This window comes from Lactuca serriola, chromosome 7, assembly GCF_051521515.1.
Source record: "Lactuca serriola cultivar US96UC23 chromosome 7, Lser_US96UC23_V15, whole genome shotgun sequence".
Taxonomy (NCBI): domain Eukaryota; kingdom Viridiplantae; phylum Streptophyta; class Magnoliopsida; order Asterales; family Asteraceae; genus Lactuca; species Lactuca serriola.
Window position 1 is genome coordinate 4939772 of NC_136414.1, and position 19504 is coordinate 4959275.

The 19504-nt window shown below is 41.7% G+C and overlaps 1 non-coding gene across 1 annotated transcript; it reads left to right on the forward strand.

Annotated features, from left to right (window-relative positions):
• The first annotated feature begins 8543 nt into the window (after positions 1 to 8543).
• Positions 8544 to 8650, forward strand: LOC145065136 (small nucleolar RNA R71). Its single transcript, XR_013688286.1, has one exon. It is a non-coding gene; the product is annotated as a small nucleolar RNA R71 (small nucleolar RNA).
• Positions 8651 to 19504: the final 10854 nt, after the last annotated feature.

The window sequence follows — 19504 nt, forward strand, 5'->3', positions numbered from 1 at the left end:
GCATCTTTATATTCCTGTCTAATTGATTCTTGACTTGATGTTTAAACTCTTTGAACTTTTCAAAGGTTTCCAATTTATGTTTGATCAAGTAGATATAACCATATCTACTATAATCATTTCTAAATGTTACATAAAATCGATTAGCATCTCTTGTGGTGGATCTTAAGGTCCCACACACATACTTGTGTATGAGGTCCAACAAACCTTCACATCTTTCGCAAGATCCAGCTAAAGGTATTTTGTCATCTTGCCCAAAAGACAAGATTCACATTCGACATTTGGCCTTAGGTCAAATGATTCCACGACTCCATCCTTTTGGAGTTGGTTGATGTGTTTCTTGTTAATACGCTCAATACGACAATGCCACAAGCATGCCGTTCTAAACCATTAGACGAATGAATGTGAAATACACTATTGCCTAAGCTATCAACACAAGTCACAGTTTCATACACACCATTACAAGGTAAAGCTTGAAATATTAAAACACCATTTTTATAAACCAGAATTGAACCATTCAAATCATTAAAAGAGTAGCGAAAACCATGTCTAAACAATGCATGAAATGAAATAATGTTTCATGTTATTTCTGATGAATAGCAACAATCTATCAAATCTAAACTAACTTCACTACTAAGCATAAGCTGATAAGTCCTAATCTTGGTAACTGGAGAAGATCGCCTATTGACCATGATCAGATTCTTCCTCCTATGCTCCACCTTTTCACTTTCTTTTAGCCCGTACAAGTCAGAACAAATGCGAAAATCATATCCTGTATCAAGGACCCAAGAACGATTAGATTGTGAGTTATAAGTCTGAATAGTGTATATACTTGTTGACGATGGCTTCACCTTGCTATCCTTGATGTCTTGCAAGTATTTGGGACATATCCTCTTCCAATGGCCTTTGTCATTGAAATAATAACAAGTGGCCTTTTTGGGGTCACTAACAGCTGGAATATATGTGTTGGGCCTCGCCTTTATCCTATTGCTTGATGAACCAACATGGGCCTTGTTCTTCCAGTTAGCTTTGGGAGCAACCTTCTTTTTCTTCCCTTTTCCTTGTCTAACGATGAGAACAAGAGCATTGATAGAAGGGGCTGAATTCTTTTCCTTCATTCCTGGCTCATCATTCTGTAGCAAGTTGTGGAGTTGGGACAATGTGGTTTCTGTGTTGTTCAGGTGATGATTCAATATGAACTGATCATAACAACTTGGAAAGGAGTTTAAGACCATGTCTGTAATAACGTAAATTTTCGAAACAATTTTTCATTTTTTTTAAAGCATAATTTCATTTAAGACAACCATAAAATCCAATGTAACATAGTCATAATACAAAACATATCAACCCCAAGATCAATCATATCCAAATCCGCTTACGTGTGTGTACGAGTCATGTCGGCGCCTTCCCACGGTCCTCGCTAGTACCTGAAACACATTACACAGAAACACTGTAAGCAAGAAGCTTAATGAGTTCCCCAAAATACCACTTACAAACATACGCCTTTCCAGGTGATGTGCACAAAAGTACCCACTAATTTTAATATTTATAACCTAACAAACTTAGACTATCTATGCACTTATAGGCAGTGTACCTAGTCAGATTACAGTATAGCTTAGGTAAGTCGGGTGTCGATCACAGGGAACGGTGTTCTAATTAATTTACTTACTATTAAATTAACCTAATTTATTAACAAATTTAATAAAGGGTTTTATCTGATTTTACAAGATCAGATGAACTTAAATCCAATTCAATAAGTAAAAACACACACTCTTGTTTAGATTGAATCCACTTTTCCCTTATGGCTAGCTAACAATTACGGATTACTAAGTTGGTTTTTAATTATATTAGTAATTTAGTTCTATCTTACCAATATTTAACTAATTCATGTCAAACCATGTATGTTCACACATAATTAAACACAGAACCAATTATAGTTGAAAATATGCTATATAAGATTTGTTGTGTAAACGCAATTATGATCACAATTCTCGTTCTCTAGCACAGCTAAACTTTATTTATTCTAATTATTAACTAAGATTGGTCAATCCTAGCTCTAACAATTCAATGTTCACTAAATTATTAGGTAAACAGGTTCATGCAGTTTAATGGTCACTAAGCTACACAGAACATGTAATTAAACAATTAGATAAACAAATATTAACATGCTAGGTCATACAAATCAAACACAAGCAAATTTTCACCAACTAAGCTTAATCCATAATCATATAACTATTCATAAGTTCAAAGCTTCATCTAGCTAAACAAGAGTAGCTAGATTCAGCTGCTCATTATAGTAATTAAACTAACACAGCTAAAACTAATGAAAGACATGTTCTAAAAATAAACCTTTACTTCTTTTGGTGTTGAAAACCCTCTTCCAGAGCCTTTCTTTCGTTCTTATTCGTCTTCTGGAACTCTTTTTCTTCTGCCAAAAGTCTCCCTTTTCGTAATAATCATCAGAACTTATATAATGCTTAAAAACTAGCGCCACGTCGTGGCCAGGTTGCGCCACGTCGTGGGCTTCAAGAAATCCATATTCTTCAAGGAAATCCTCCGCGTCGCGATGCTTATCTTCTGAACACCCATGCCACGTCGTGGGCTTCATCGCCACGTCGTGAAATTAGCTCTTATCGTGAATTTATTATTTTCTTGTCTTCCAAGCCTCCCATGTTCCCCATTTTGTCACCTTTGGTCCCTTTCTTCGAAAATCCTTTGTATTGACTGAAAATAACAATTTAAACTCATAAGTATCTTTATTCTAAACATATTATCAATTTATTAATAAAAATGTACTTAAATACTGCCTAAAAATAAGTGTAAATATGGCAATATCAAAATACCCCACACTTAGGTTTTGCTTGCCCTCAAGCAAATTTCAACTTAATTCTTAATTACTAAAACTACACAGAACAATCCGACTCTAGTTCAGCCATTATGCCAAAACCTCAACGCATGCATTTGTGTCTAAAATTCTCCTAAAGTACTCCCCATACTTTAAATACTCACAATCTTCATAAACACTCACCCACTTTTTCCGAACAATGCTCATTTTATGCAACCCTCCGAATCCATCCGCAGAAAACCTCCCAACCTCAAGGTATTTTTAGTTGAGCAACCTAAGCGTACATAAACTAGAATTACAATTTTTCGATACCACTATGGAGCTCTATTTGAATTCTTCATTTCTTTGACATTTGATCTTTAGTTTCTTTGAATTCACCACCTTTGTTTGATTTTTTTGGGTATCTTCAACTTTTTGGATTTCTTCAGAATTTTGATCTTTTGATCTTCCCTTTATTTGCTCCAAAATTCTTCAAACTTTACTCGTAATTCTCTTTTTTTTTTTTTTTTTTTTTTTCACATGTAACTCACTTTTTTTTTTCACTCAAAACCCTACATGCTTAAGCAGAGGCGCTCAACCTCAACCTTTATTGGTTAATGATAATAATTTTCCTGGATACATTTCAGGTTTAGGCTGCTAAACCTATTGCATCCCTCAGACCAAGCGGGGTTATGTTTTTGTTCCATGATTTCACTAAAATAAGGGAAGCCACAAATGCACTATAACGTGTATTGGCTCAACTAAACATTTGAACTTTCATCGGATCATCCCGCATAATACTAGCAATTATAGCTCAAATTATTAGTACTAGATTCAATTAATTTCAATTTTCCAAATTTTCTGGCAATTTACTAGCAATTTACTGTTTCTACCCCTACCCCACACTTATTTCATACAATGCCCTCATTGTATGTATAAAACAAATCAAAATTAAAGACAAGGGAGAAAAAGGAACAGACTCCCCTGGGATAGTGGTGTGAGCATCTCCAAAAGCGTGGACAAAGTACAATTGGACTTTCAAAAATCGAAACCCGGTGGAAAACTGGTTGAATACGTAAATAAACCACGAACCGCACTCGAAACTTCAATTCGTCAAAGTGTGTATTTGTAAGGAAAAATGTGGCAATGATAAACTGGATCTCATCGTGATATGGGTTGACACCGCAAACACAAAAAAAACTAAACTACCAAAAATTTCAAGAGCGCCACGACGTGGCACAAGGAGTCCACGTCGTGGAAACTGAACCTCAGCAGAAAATGAGTTGTTTGCTTTATTTACTCTAGCAGCTTTGACCAATGACTAACTGGTTGCCGACGCTTCTATGCAAATATATTTCCCAACTATAACCTCTCTCCTAATAGACCCCACACTTATCTTGAATTGTGGTTCCGACTCACGACTCTTAGCTTCTTTGACTAGACAAACACGACTCGAAAGTTAACCTTCTATGCTCCTTAGAATTCCAACGCTAATCTGAAAAATGAGATCAACCCAAAAGAAAAATAAAGTAACATAATAGTCTTAATAAAGTTTTACATCACATACTAAAGTTAAAAAAAAAAAAACTACTCAAAAACAGAACAAATAAAATCAATCATCATCTTGATCTTGTGCTCCACTCGGCCCTGCTCTATCATCTTGTGGACGCCATAGCTCCTCCCATGTCGGAAAATAGGGATATTGTGGTGGCATAGAAGGTGGTCGGGTCACACCCAAATGTGAATAGATACCCTCAGTAAGCTGGGTATGGTAAATAGCATGACCTCGTAGATTATCCAAATATGTTCCCACCCGACTCTGAAAAGGGTCGGTGGGCACTCCTTGCACATACTGCGAAGCAGCACGCTCTCGTTCGACCTCACCTCTAGCCCGCACATTCCGACGCCTCGGCCTAGCTGGTGGCTGCTGTCCCGGCTGCACTTCCTCCTGTTCGTCATCGATCGGTGGTATAACAAAGCGACCCCCGATATTCACCACCGCGCGCATCACACCCAAGACTTGAATGGTCAAGTCTGTGTCCGGGAATCGAGTGAGATTCCTCACAAAGTCAGGGTTCAAAATTTGATATGACCTAGCCAGGCGAGTAACCAAATGCCCCCCAGTGATCGGGCTCCCAGGCCTAGAATTGGCCGCTTTCTTCCCCATAAACCTTGCCAACATATAAGGCAGATCACAACAAACCCCCGGGGTAATAAGTGTCCATAAATAAAATAGATTCTGGATGGGGACCTTATCACCATGATGCTTGTGATTGATTGAAAACGTGATAAGGCGGTGCAAAAATCGGAACACAGGATTCCGTATTTGTGACTCACTCGAGTCACGAGTGTTGTACTCATGGTTAGAAATGCCCCGCCAAAACTGCACATCCAAAGTACCCGGAGTAAAATCCCGCACACATCCAAGCAAGAAAGGAATAAAAAATGGAGATTGCGTCTCCACTTCCGTATAGAGCCCCATACGCCAAGCAAACTCCCGAAGACTACACTCACGATATACACCTCCAAGACGAAACACAAGTGCCCTATTGTAGGTGACATCAAGGGTGCGTTCTTCAAAACAAACGGTAGAAAAAAATTCTACCGACAATTCCCGGAACACGGGTTCTTGAATGGCGAATAGATTCCTCCACCCGTGACAAGTGAACGAAAATTGATCTCCAACATAAGTCTTCGACCAATAACGTTCCAGTTCCACTACCATTCCCACTCTACCCAGCCATCCCCAATCAATAATTGGGGCTATTGCAAACTCCCTATTGTATAACCATCCAAGTCGATTCTCGTAGGTTGTTAGCAACGGTCGGGGAATGTTTTGAGGGAATTGATATAGAGGATGTATGCTTGCTACATCTATCGGGCCCTCTTCCTGCTGGACAGCTCGTCGTGGTCCCATTTCTGCAAACAAGAGCAAAGCAAAGCAGCAAACATTAAAACATATATAAGGGCCTGCCAGAAGTCACGACGTGGCCAGGCTGCGCCACGTCGTGGAGCTTGACGAACCCAGATGCTGAAACGGACATGTTTACGTGCGATTTCCATAAACATAATTCTTGGGGTTTGTTCCTATGGACTTTTAAATAATATGGAAACTAAAATCGGACACTAGATTCAACCAATTTCGTGAATCATTCAAACCCTAATCACGACAACTTGAAATTGGAAGAAATAATTGCAAAATAATAAATAAAACACGTACCAAATGGAGTAATTAGCAAGATCTTGCAACGAATTTAGAAGTATAATAAGAAATTGGCAGTAGGGTCGTGATGTTCCCGTGAGTGCGGCAGTCTTCCAAGTGGGGATAAGGGGTTTCTCGGTCAAAGGGTTTTAAGCGATTGGTCCCCCCCCCCCCCTGATTTTTAAAGGCCACGACGTGGCGGGCTTTGCCCACGTCGTGGACCTTAAATTTTCTCAGATCGCGAATTATAATTAAGCCCACGACGTGGCTGGCTATGCCCACGTCGTGAGAGCTGTCAGATGCCAAATTTTAATAATATTCATCTAATTGACTAATTTCTTTGCAAATATTTCATTATTTAAAGTCCCCTACAGCTATTTCTCTGCTTATTACCGGTTTTTAGATGATGAATTGATGTCTTTCCTAATTAAAAAGAAAATAAATAGAAAAAGAAAATTGCAAACCAAACTCGGGTTGCCTCCCGAGAAGCGCTTCTTTTTCTTGGAGTCTTGAGCTGGACTCCGTGCCTTCTACGTTGACTCTTCGGAAGAGTCTACCACCAGGATCTTTTGTTCCTTGAACCGCCATTTATAAGCTTGAACTCTCCTTTTATACGCCTTCTTTGAATTTTCTTTTTTAGTTTTTCCATCTTCTTCATGCTTTCGTTTTGTGCCCTTTGTGTGTTCCTTGCTCTCCATAGCGTTGCCCTCTTTTTTCACCTCCGGCCTTGTTTCTTTTGAAGTGACTTCCTCTTCATCACTTGTCATTTCCTCGTCCTCTTCGCTCACCCAAGAAGGTGGGTTCTTGTAAGCTATGACTTCAATCAAATACGGAACAGATGCCCTGGGTTTTGTCCTCTTGGCTTGATGAACTACCTTTATCTCTTCTTCCATAAGCTTTTCCAACTCTTCTAGTTCATTCTCCTCATTAATCGTGAACACTTCTTCTTTATCTTCTTGAAAATCATTTCTTATCCCGAAGACTTCTTGTTCATCTCCAACCCTCAAAGTGAGCTTGGACTCGCGGATATCAACCAGGGCACCAGCAGTGTTAAGAAATGGCCGACCAAGGATTATCGGAACATCCGTGTCTTCTTTCATGTCCAAGACTACAAAATCTATTGGAAAAACAAATTTTCCGATTTTCACCAAAATATCCTCCACTATGCCTCGGGGTTGTGTCACTGAACGGTTCGCCATGTGAATCTTCATCTTTGTAGCCTTCATCTTCTGAATCTCCAATTTTTGATAAAATGAAAAAGGCATTAGATTAATGCTAGCCCCGGAATCGGCTAAAGCATTAACCTTCATTTTATTCCCAAACTCGCATGGAAGAGTGAGGCGTCCAGGATCCCCCATCTTTTATGGTGTTTCTCCCAACACAACTTTTGAAATTTGCTCACTTAGAATCACTGTAGACTGTTTCTTTAATTGCCTTCGCGTATCTATCAAGTCTTGCAGTAATTTCTGGTTCTCGGAAGCTTTGGATAAGGACTCAACAAAGGGAGTATTAATTGGAATCCCTTTCACATGCTTCACAAACTCTAAATGTTCCTTCTCCAGTTGACTAAGTGCTGCACGGGTGGGAAATGGCATAGGTGGATGATAATCTGGAATAGGCTCAACAGATTTTTGCTCAGACTTGCGCCACGTCGTGTCCAGAGGCGTGCCACGTCGTGGCGAGCCTGGTTCAGCATTCTTTCCATTTTCGATCCTTGATTTCTTGGGCTGCTGCGGTTGTTCTTCCAACGCCTCCAGGAACTCTGATATTGTATCTTCTTCAGTATCGATGGCCATTACGTGAGATTGGGCTTTTACTTCGGGATTCTTCGGGGATAATTTTTCATGGACTAAAGTGGCTAGTTGACCAAGTTGTACTTCAAGGTTGTGGATGGAGGCTTGCTGGTTCTTCATCAAGGTTTGTTGTTCCATGATAGCGGAATCCATGGCATCATGTCTCTTTTCCGAAGCCTCCATAAACTTCATCAAAATGGTCTCTAGGTCGGGTTTCTTCTCGATTGGTGGCTGCTCCTTTTGGTAAAAGCCTCGACCTGTCTGCCTATACTTCTCTTCTTTTTGCTTTTTATACTCTTCATAGGGCAGCCACTCCTTCTTTGGTTTCCTCCAGTCGTCATCAAACTTATCCCCACTAGAGTAGCACACTTGAGCTTTTCTGTTCCCAGACTCATCCATATTGCAGTCCTTGGTCAAGTGTGGACCACTGCATCGCTCGCACCCCACTCTTATAGCATGTATCGACTGGTCCATTTGTGTTATCCGGCGATCCATGTTATTTAGCATGGCCATGACAGCTGCAATTTCTTCAGTTTGGGTCCCTCCACCGCCTTTACTTCCGTCTTGCCTCGGGTTATGGTACTCGCGAGAGTGTTTCGCGAATTCTTCGATGAGCTCCTTGACCTCCCTTGGATTTTTCTTTGTCAACGGTCCTTGAGAATCAAGGAGTTGTCTTGTCATTACATTGACCCCATCATAAAAGATTGACATCTCTTGCTGCACATTTAGGTCATGTTGAGGGCAATTTCTGAGTAGGCCCTTGTACCGCTCCCATGCTTCGTATAGTGACTCCCCCGGTTGTTGCTCAATGTTGGCTATCGCCTTCTTGAGTTTGGCTATCTTGGATGGCGGGCAGAACTGGTGCAGGAATTGCTCACGCATTTGAGCCCAAGTGGTGATTGTACCTGGTGGGAGTGCTTTTAACCACTCCTTAGCAGCTCCTTTGAAAGTGATAGGAAGCATCCTAAGCAAGACTGTATTTCTTATGACATTTGGGACATTGAAGTAATCAGCAATGTCGTTGACTTTGTCTAGATGCTTAAAAGCATCCTCATGATCCTTCCCGAAAAATGGGATGTCCTTCAGTGCTGTCAATATGTGTCCCTTTAGTTCAAATGTGGCAGTGGCAGGAATTGCGGGTTGGACTAACCCAGGACCCATGTCATCTCGGATCCGCTTTTTGTATGCTCCCATGGACATTTCTTCAATCGCTGCCATCTCGTTCCTTGGCTCGTTCTCGGGTTCACTTGTGTGTTCTTCAAATTCTGGCTCGGTATCGCTTTCGGACTCGGTTTGCACGGGTGTGTGTTCCAAATGCTCAAAATTGCTCTTGTGCTTCGCTGATGAGCTGGACTCTCCTGTCTTCTTTCCCGACTTCCTAGAAAAGGCTGACTTCAATTCTTGCAAGGGCGTCTTTTTCTTGTGAAGTGCAGATTCGGGGTCTTCCAGTGGTGGCACCAAGTGTGTGTTTGAGCTTCTGGTCATGAACTCCTGCAACTTGCTAAACTAAAACGTAAAACTGAACTAAAATAAGAAAAACTAACTACCAAATATAAAATTTTAAAAATTTTGCCTGTCCACGTCGTGGCAAGTATGTGGCCACGTCGTGGACTTTGTAAAAATTTTTATTTTTGCTGAAAAATTAACTTTTTGTGGCTGTGATTCCACAAGAAGGATCGATTAATTTAATGCAAATAATTAAACTAAAAACTAAGCCGTTCCTCGGCAACGGCGCCAAAAACTTGATGTGCACAAAAGTACCCACTAATTTTAATATTTATAACCTAACAAACTTAGACTATCTATGCACTTATAGGCAGTGTACCTAGTCAGATTACAATATAGCTTAGGTAAGTCGGGTGTCGATCACAGGGAACGGTGTTCTAATTAATTTACTTACTATTAAATTAACCTAATTTATTAACAAATTTAATAAAGGGTTTTATCTGATTTTACAAGATCAGATGAACTTAAATCCAATTCAATAAGTAAAAACACACACTCTTGTTTAGATTGAATCCACTTTTCCCTTATGGCTAGCTAACAATTACGGATTACTAAGTTGGTTTTTAATTATATTAGTAATTTAGTTCTATCTTACCAATATTTAACTAATTCATGTCAAACCATGTATGTTCACACATAATTAAACACAGAACCAATTATAGTTGAAAATATGCTATATAAGATTTTTTGTGTAAACGCAATTATGATCACAATTCTCGTTCTCTAGCACAGCTAAACTTTATTTATTCTAATTATTAACTAAGATTGGTCAATCCTAGCTCTAACAATTCAATGTTCACTAAATTATTAGGTAAACAGGTTCATGCAGTTTAATGGTCACTAAGCTACACAGAACATGTAATTAAACAATTAGATAAACAAATATTAACATGCTAGGTCATACAAATCAAACACAAGCAAATTTTCACCAACTAAGCTTAATCCATAATCATATAACTATTCATAAGTTCAAAGCTTCATCTAGCTAAACAAGAGTAGCTAGATTCAGCTGCTCATTATAGTAATTAAACTAACACAGCTAAAACTAATGAAAGACATGTTCTAAAAATAAACCTTTACTTCTTTTGGTGTTGAAAACCCTCTTCCAGAGCCTTTCTTTCGTTCTTATTCGTCTTCTGGAACTCTTTTTCTTCTGCCAAAAGTCTCCCTTTTCGTAATAATCATCAGAACTTATATAATGCTTAAAAACTAGCGCCACGTCGTGGCCAGGTTGCGCCACGTCGTGGGCTTCAAGAAATCCGTATTCTTCAAGGAAATCCTCCGCGTCGCGATGCTTATCTTCTGAACACCCATGCCACGTCGTGGGCTTCATCGCCACGTCGTGAAATTAGCTCTTATCGTGAATTTATTATTTTCTTGTCTTCCAAGCCTCCCATGTTCCCCATTTTGTCACCTTTGGTCCCTTTCTTCGAAAATCCTTTGTATTGACTGAAAACAACAATTTAAACTCATAAGTATCTTTATTCTAAACATATTATCAATTTATTAATAAAAATGTACTTAAATACTGCCTAAAAATAAGTGTAAATATGGCAATATCACCAGGCCATACTCCACACGACCTTCTGGTCCATGTGTCTCAGGGGACTTCCGTCCCAACCCGGTAAACCTTCCGGTCCTACCCGTGTTGACCTTCCGGTCCATAACTCCCTGACCTTCTGGTCCACGTCATAATGCCTTCCGGCCCATAACATAATGCCTTCCGGCCCATATCATAATGCCTTCCAGCCCATACCAAACATAGCATACATATCACTTACATAGCATGCAACACATATATCTCATACCACATCAGACCTTCCGGTCACACATAGGTACCCTTCCAGGTACAGTATAGTGAGAAGACTCACCTCGTATGATGTCTAGAATCTCACGTGCTCGATATCTCTGAATCTCGAAACGACGGCCTAGCCTCGCCTAATCACAACAAATAATCATTCCAATCATTAACGACTTTCAAGGCTATGTTACACCCCTTTCCACAATCCCACAGAAGGGTAAAAGACCATTTTACCCCTCCCTGACTCAAAAGTCCACATGTTGACCAAAACCCTAAAAGTCAACAAAAGTCAACAGCAAGCAGTGCGCGGGGCGTACCCTTGCATTCCAGAAACGGGGTACGCGACCCTCTTCGTGGTGCGTACTGGGATTACGCCCAGCGAAATGCCCAATTTCTTTATCCAACACATTCAGGTCTTAATCGGCTAAGACTTGCATCCAAACTTCAGATCTGACTCCTCTAATGTGTCTTAATCCATAAAGTTGAAACCTTTAAGCCTTTGCATGGATGTAAGGGTCATTTTGTGCTCAAAACACCTTTCCTCTTTCCATAATGAGGCTATAACTCATGCATAACACAAGATCCACGTCCAAGACTAGATTTTTATGACTCCTCAACACATATTACACTAGAAAAGGTCAGATCTAAGCTTATGGAGACTCCTTGCACATAAAATCTCCAACTTTGAACCGAAAACCCTAAAAATGGTCCAACAAGCAAAACTCATGAAGAACAAGGAAAGCTTTGAGCTTTTTACCTCAAGAAGGATCTCCAACCACTGTAGAATTCGGATCTACACTTGTTCTTCAACTTCTAGCTCCAACAATGGCTCCTTGTTTTCCTTTTTCACCTTGAAAAGACAAATTCAAGCTCAAAAACTCACACACTAGCTAAAGCACGAATCTCAGCTCTTCAAGGGCTCTCTCAAGGGTGTATGGTGGCTAGGGCAAGGGACTACATGTTCCTTTTATAGAGCAAGGCCCCAAATTAGGTTTTTACATCTGGGTCGGTTACGCCCGGCGTAACCTTGGGTACACTCGTACGCCGAGTGTACCCAGATGAACACGCGTATAAATTAAGCGCATGAGTACGCGCGGCGTACGCCCCAGTACGCCCAGCGTACTCACCAATTCGTCTTTTCAACTTCAAGGGACTAAAATGCTAATCTCCAAAATAGAATGGCCATAAAGTTAACCTGGATTTCGGGCTGTTACAATTCTCCCCCACTAGAACCAGACTTCGCCCTCAAAGTCTTATACCGAGAACAATTCCGGATGCTTGGGAGCATCTCTGACTCTGACTCCCACGTCAGCTCGGACTCCTTCCGATGTTGCCACTGAACATTCACCAATGGCACCTCCTTGTTCCTCAGAACCTTGATCTTCCAATCCCGAATCACGATTGGTCTCTCGGCATAATTCAGGCCCGCATCCACCTGAATATCCTCAATTGGCACTACCGCCGACTCGTCGGCTATAGACTTTCTCAACCGAGACACGTGGAAGGTATCATGAATTTGGCTCAACTCTGTAGGTAGCTCCAAACGATATGCTACTCTGCCTACTCTCGCAATCACTCTAAACGGCCCAATATACCGGGGCCCCAACTTGCCCCTCCTCCTGAATCGAATCACTCCTTTCCAAGGAGACACCTTCAGGAGTACAAAATCCCCAATCTGAAACTCAAGCTCGGATCGTCGCCTATCTGCATAACTTTTCTGGCGACTTTGAGCGGTCAACAACCTCTGTATCTGCTCTGTCGTCCGAAGCACTATCTCCGTACTACCCATCACACGTTGCCCTACTTCACCCCAACAAATGGGGGTCCGACACCTCCGCCCATACAACAGCTCAAAGGGTGGCATACCAATGCTCGAGTGATGGATTTTGTTATAGGAAAACTCAGCCAAGGGCAAATACGTGTCCCAACTTCCTCCGAAATCCAATACATATCCCCGAAGCATATCCTCGAGCGTCTGAATCATCCGCTCACTCTGTTCGTCCGTCTGTGGGTGGTATGCGGTACTGAAATGCAGCCTCGTACCCAACTCCTCGTGAAACTTCTTCCAAAATCTGGAAGTAAATCGCACATCTCGATCTGAAACAATCGAGATCGGAACCCCATGTCGCGATACCACCTCCCTCATATACAACTCTGCCAGCCTCTCAGCAGAAGAGCTCTCACTGATAGCAAGAAAGTAAGCACTCTTCGTCAACCTATCCACAATCACCCAAATTGCATCGACACCTCTAGCGGTCCTTGGCAATTTGGTGATAAAATCCATGGTAATCTGCTCCCACTTTCACTCGGGAATCTTCAATGGATGCAACTTACCATGTGGACGCTGGTGCTCGGCCTTAACCCTGCGACAGGTCAATCACCTCTCCACAAACCATGCGACATCCCTCTTCATACAGGGCCACCAATAATCCCTTTTTAGGTCCAAAAACATCTTAGTGGCCCCGGGATGGATCGAGAACCTCGACCTATGGGCCTCCTCCATCAAGATGGTACGTGCTCCGCCCATAAATGGTACCCAAATCTGGCCCTGAAAAGTCATAAGTCCTCGACTATCGGTAACGAACTCCGATACCTGCTCGATCACCCGCTCCCTTTTGCGGTTCTCCGGTCTCACGGCCTCCACCTGGGCCCCTCGAATGGTGTCCAACACCGGAGTCATCACTATCATCCTCATACAAACATCTCGAATCGGGGCCCTCCCCGTCCTACAGCTCAAAGCATCGGCTACAACATTAGCCTTGCCCGGGTGGTACAGGATCTCACAATCATAATCCTTTACCACATCCAACCATCTCCTCTGGCGTATATTCAGGTTGGGCTGATCCATCAAGTACTTCAGACTCTTGTGGTCTGTGTATATGGTACACCGAACCCCATACAGATAGTGACGCCAGATCTTGAGGGCGAACACCATAGCTCCGAGCTCCAGGTCGTGGGTGGGATATTTCGACTCATGAGGCTTCAGTTGCCTCGATGCATATGCTATCACGTGTCCCCTCTGCATAAGCACTGCTCCCATCCCAGATATCGATGCATCACAATACACCACAAAATCCTCCATCCCTTCCGGGAGTGCGAGCACTAGGGCTTCGCACAACTTCTGGAGAAGTGTCTCAAATGAGGTCTGCTGCTCCGGACCCCAAGAAAAAGCGACACTCTTCTGGGTCATCTTGGTAAGTGGCACGACAATCTTAGAGAAATCCTTAATAAATCTCCGATAATAATCGGCCAATCCCAGAAAGCTCCTGATCTCGGTGGGCGATCTCGGCACCTCCCACCTCATGACTGCCTCAATCTTGGCCGGATCGACCAATATCCCATTCTGGTTGACGAGGTGTCCCAAGAACTGAACCTCTCGTAACCAGAACTCACACTTGGAGAATTTGGCATACAACCTCTCTGATCTCATAACTCCAAGGATCTCCCTCAAATGCTCCTCATGTTGCTCTCTAGACCTCGAATATACCAAAATATCATCAATTAATACGATCACCGACCGATCCAGCATCGGCTTGCACACCCTGTTCATGAGATCCATGAACGCAGCTGGTGCATTGGTGAGCCCAAAAGGCATCACCACGAACTCGTAATGCCCATAACGAGTTCTGAATGTATATATATATATATATATATATTACAAGATTAATATATATATATATATATTACAAGATATATATATATATATATATATATATATATATATATATATGTACAAGATTATATATATATATATATATATATATATATATATATATATATATATATATATATATATATACAACTAAAATGCTAGTCTTACCGTTAGTAGGCCTTATTCACGAAGCCGATCTATAAGGTGGGTATAAGGTTGCGGCCTATAAAATGGCGCTTAATGGGTGTACACTCACACCCACCGCTTGCTTGATCGGTGGAGGGTTGTTAGCCGAACGGGTAGGATAAGGCAACCTCATCCTCTCATTAAAAGTATAATATGAAATACAAAGTAACTACACACTTTTTTTAAAAATTTCCCAATCTTAGTTACTTTAGGAAAAGTAAATTGGTGCAATCCCATGAAATTACACTTTGCACCCTTGCTAAGAAGTTAGTGGAGCGTGTGTGGTTTACCGTCACACTAATTTGTTCTAAGCAAAGGTGGCAAAGGGTGATTCATTGTTTATCATAGTTCGATGGAGAGTGTGTGGTTTACCAGCACATCGAATAGGTGATCGTTACAATGAAGGCACCATGTGAATTTGCATGGTAATTCACACCCGCTTTGTGATCCTCGATATCCCAGTCACAAACAAGAGGGGCATATCAAGATTTAAACATGTCATTGAATAGTTTCAATGAATCTCATCCGAACCTAGGAATTCTCAATACATTTAGGACTTAAAGTTATGTTTTTATGGTGGAGAATTAGTGAATCGTCATTCACTTACATTCATACTATTTGCATGTCAGATTACGGCATCCCTTTTCTAATATGTAAATATTATTATTGGATCCTAACCCAAAATTTTCTTATTGGGTGATAATTAGGGATTCATATTCTAATCTATCTTTGTCCTTTCTATTTGTAGATGTCGAACGCAAACAACGCTGCTGCTAGTTCTTTCACATTGATGAGCCTTTGTCAAAAGGTCACTTTCGATGGGACGAACTTTAGCGAATGGATAAGATACATTCGCGACCATTGCTCGCTATGAGGATAAGGAGTATGTCCTCGATGAGAAGCTCGAGAAAATCAACCCTGAAATCGCTACTCCGACTGAAATGACCGCTTTTGAAACTCATGAGCGCGATGCAACGAAGGTACATTGCATCATGATAGCCACCATGAACTCCGAATTCCAAAAGTCCTATGAGGACATGTACCCGTACGAGATGCATCAAGACTTATTGGAGAGATACCACCAAAACGCGAGACAAGAGCGTTATGAGATTTTCACTAACATGATTTCCGCTAAGATGGGTCATGGAGAGTCTCTTACCGTGCACCTGCAAAAGATGCAAAGGTATGTCGACCGCCTTCGCAGGTTGAATGTTGACTTTGGGGAAGACTTGGCGATCGACATGGTGCTTCACTCTTTGCCTCCGAGCTACAGTCAATTTAGGATGACCTACCACATGAACAAAGAGGAGGTCACCCTAAGCAAACTCCAAGGTCTCTTGAGGGTCGCTGAGAGCAACTTCAAGGACAAGTCTGTTGCACCAACTCCCAATCCGCCCGCTGCTCCTATCTTGGCTATTGGACAAGGAAAGGGAAAGAAGAGGAAGGCTTCGTCTAAGAACTATTGTAAGCTTAAAGCCCGAGATGGTGCCTCTTCTAGTGGGACCAAAGTAGATCATGCTAAACCCTGCCCTAACCCGAAGGAGGCAGAGTGCCACCACAGCCACAAGATAGGACATTGGAAGAGAAGCTGCCCAGAGTACCTGCAAGCCATCAAGGAAGGAAAGATCAAGCCATCTTTCGCAGGTATATACACAATCAAATCTAACGATTCATCTCATGCTATTTCTTGGGTTCTTGATACCGGTTGTGGTTACCACATTTGTTCTAATGTGCATGGACTAAGAAGAAATAGGGATGTGGAGGCTGGAAGAATAAATCTAATCATGGGGAACAGAAGATCGTCGCCTGTGACCAAGATTGGAGTGTATTCTTTAGTTCTTAGGAATGGTTTAAGTTTAGATTTGAACAATTGTTGCTATTCGCCAGAAATGGCTAGAAATATCATTTCATTTCATGGTTTGTTTAGACAAGGTTTTAGATTTTCTTTTAATAATGAGAATGGTTCTATTTTAGCTTATCTAAATGGTGTCTTTTATTTTGAAGCTATACCATGTAATGGAATTTATGAAACTGTTATGATTGTTGATAACTTAGGAAACGATGTTTTGAACATAGATTCTTCCAATAGTATGGATAGAGCATCCTTGTGGCATTGTCGTCTTGGACATGTCAACAAGAAACGCATAGCCCAACTCCAAAAGGATGGAGTGTTGGAGTCATTCGACCTTAGGGAAGATGACACGTGCGAGTCTTGTTTACTTGGAAAGATGACTAAGTCACCCTTCACAAGTACGTGTGAAAGGGGTGAGGGTCTATTGGACCTAATACATACCGATGTATGTGGACCGTTTAGATCAACCACGAAGGATGGGAACCGCTTCTACGTGACTTTTACCGATGACTATAGTAGATATGGGTATATCTATTTGATCAAGCAAAAGTCAGAAACTTTTGAAAAGTTCAAAGAGTTCAAGAATGAAGTGGAGAATCAATTGGGCAGGAAAATCAAGATGCTTCGATCCGATCGAGGAGGAGAGTACCTAAGTCTTGAATTCCACGATTATCTCAAGGAGTGTGGAATAGTTTCACAATTGACGCCACCTAGGACACCACAATTGAATGGTGTGGCATAAAGGCGTAATCGAACCTTATTGGATATGGTTCGCTCTATGATGAGTTGTGCTTCACTACCTATCTCTTTTTGGGGGTATGCCTTAGAGACTGCCGCCCATATCCTTAACCGAGTCCCTACTAAGAAGGTTGCCAAAACACCTCACGAGATGTGGACAGGGAAAGCTCCCTCATTGGCACATATAAAGGTTTGGGGTTGCGAGGCTTTTGTAAGACGAGATACTCACGACAAGCTCGAACCTCGTATTGAGTGATGTATTTTCATCGGCTACCCGCACAAATCCTTTGGATATCTCTTCTATAGACCGAAGGACAATGTTGTCTTTGTTGCAAGGAGAGGGGTTTTCCGAGAGCGAGAACTCATAGGCCAAGGAGACAGTGGGAGGCAAATCGAACTTGAAGAGATTCAAGAGTCGATAGATGAAGGAACCTCTACCGCTGGCACTCAACCCGAGCAGGAAACTCCGGTTGAACCGATTGACGAGTCCTTACCTCTTAGACGTTCCGATAGAGTTAGAGTTCAACCCCAGTTTTATGGTTTTTATATTACTACCGAAGGGGATACGTATATTAGTGATGGTACACTAATAAATCTTGATGAACCTAATAGCTATAAGGAAGCCATGGCAGTCCCGGAGTCTGTGAAATGGAAGGAGGCAATGGATAGCGAGATCCAATCCATGTATGATAACCAAGTTTGGAATTTGGTTGATAATGTGCCCAGACGTAAGACCGTTGGGTGCAAATGGATCTTCAAGAAGAAGACCGATGTGGATGGAAACATACACACATATAAGGCGCGATTGGTCGCGAAGGGCTTTACTCAAACTCCCGGAGTTGACTATGATGAGACCTTCTCACCAGTTGCGAAGATAAAGTCTATTAGAGTGATGCTAGCTATTGCCGCATTTCATGATTATGAGATTTGGAAAATGGATGTCAAGACCGCCTTCCTTAATGGAAAGTTGGCTGAGGATGTTTACATGGATTAGCCAGAGGGGTTTGTGGATCCGAAGCATCCGAATAGAGTGTGTAAGCTTGAGAAGTCCATTTATGGACTTAAGCAAGCATCTCGCAGATGGAATCTTTGCTTCGATGAGAAAGTCAAAGAGTTTGGAATTGTACTAAGCGAAGATGAATCATGTGTATATGTCAAAGCCAGTGGGAGTATAATAAGCTTCCTCGTTCTATATGTCGATGACATATTGCTCATAGGTAACGACATCCCGACTTTGCAGGAGGTTAAGTCCTGGCTCGGGAAGTGCTTCACTATGAAGGACCTCGGAGAGGCTTCTTACATTTTGGGAAGAAGGATAGTGAGAGAAAGAAGTAAGAGACTAATAGGACTTAGTCAGAACACTTACTTAGAGAAGGTACTGAAACGTTTTAGTATGGAAAACTCAAAGAAGGGAGAATTACCGATACAAAGTAATGCCAAGTCAAGTAAGACTCAAAGTCCGAGTACCGAAGCTGAAATAGCAGAAATGAGCCGAGTACCATACGCTTCTGCAGTTGGCTCAATCATGTACGTTATGACTTGTACTCGCCCTGATGTAGCCTTTGCTTTGAGCATGGTTAGCAGATATCAAGGGAATCCTAGCAGAGCTCATTGGGTTGCAGTTAAGAATATCCTTAAGTACCTTCGGAGGACGAAGGAATGGTTCTTAGTCCTCGGAGGGAGTGATGACTTGAAGGTGCGAGGGTATAGTGACGCCAGTTTTCAGACCGACAGGGACAACTACCGTTCGCAGTCGGGCTCAGTCTTTACCCTGAATGGAGGAGCAGTGACTTGGAAAAGTTCCAAGCAGGAAACTGTAGCTGATTCAAAGTGCGAATCAGAATACATTGCAGCGAGCGAAGCGTCGAAGGAGGCAATATGGCTGGAGAACTTCATCGGTGATCTTGGAGTTGTACCTGCCATAAAGGAGCCCATGGAGATTTTCTATGATAA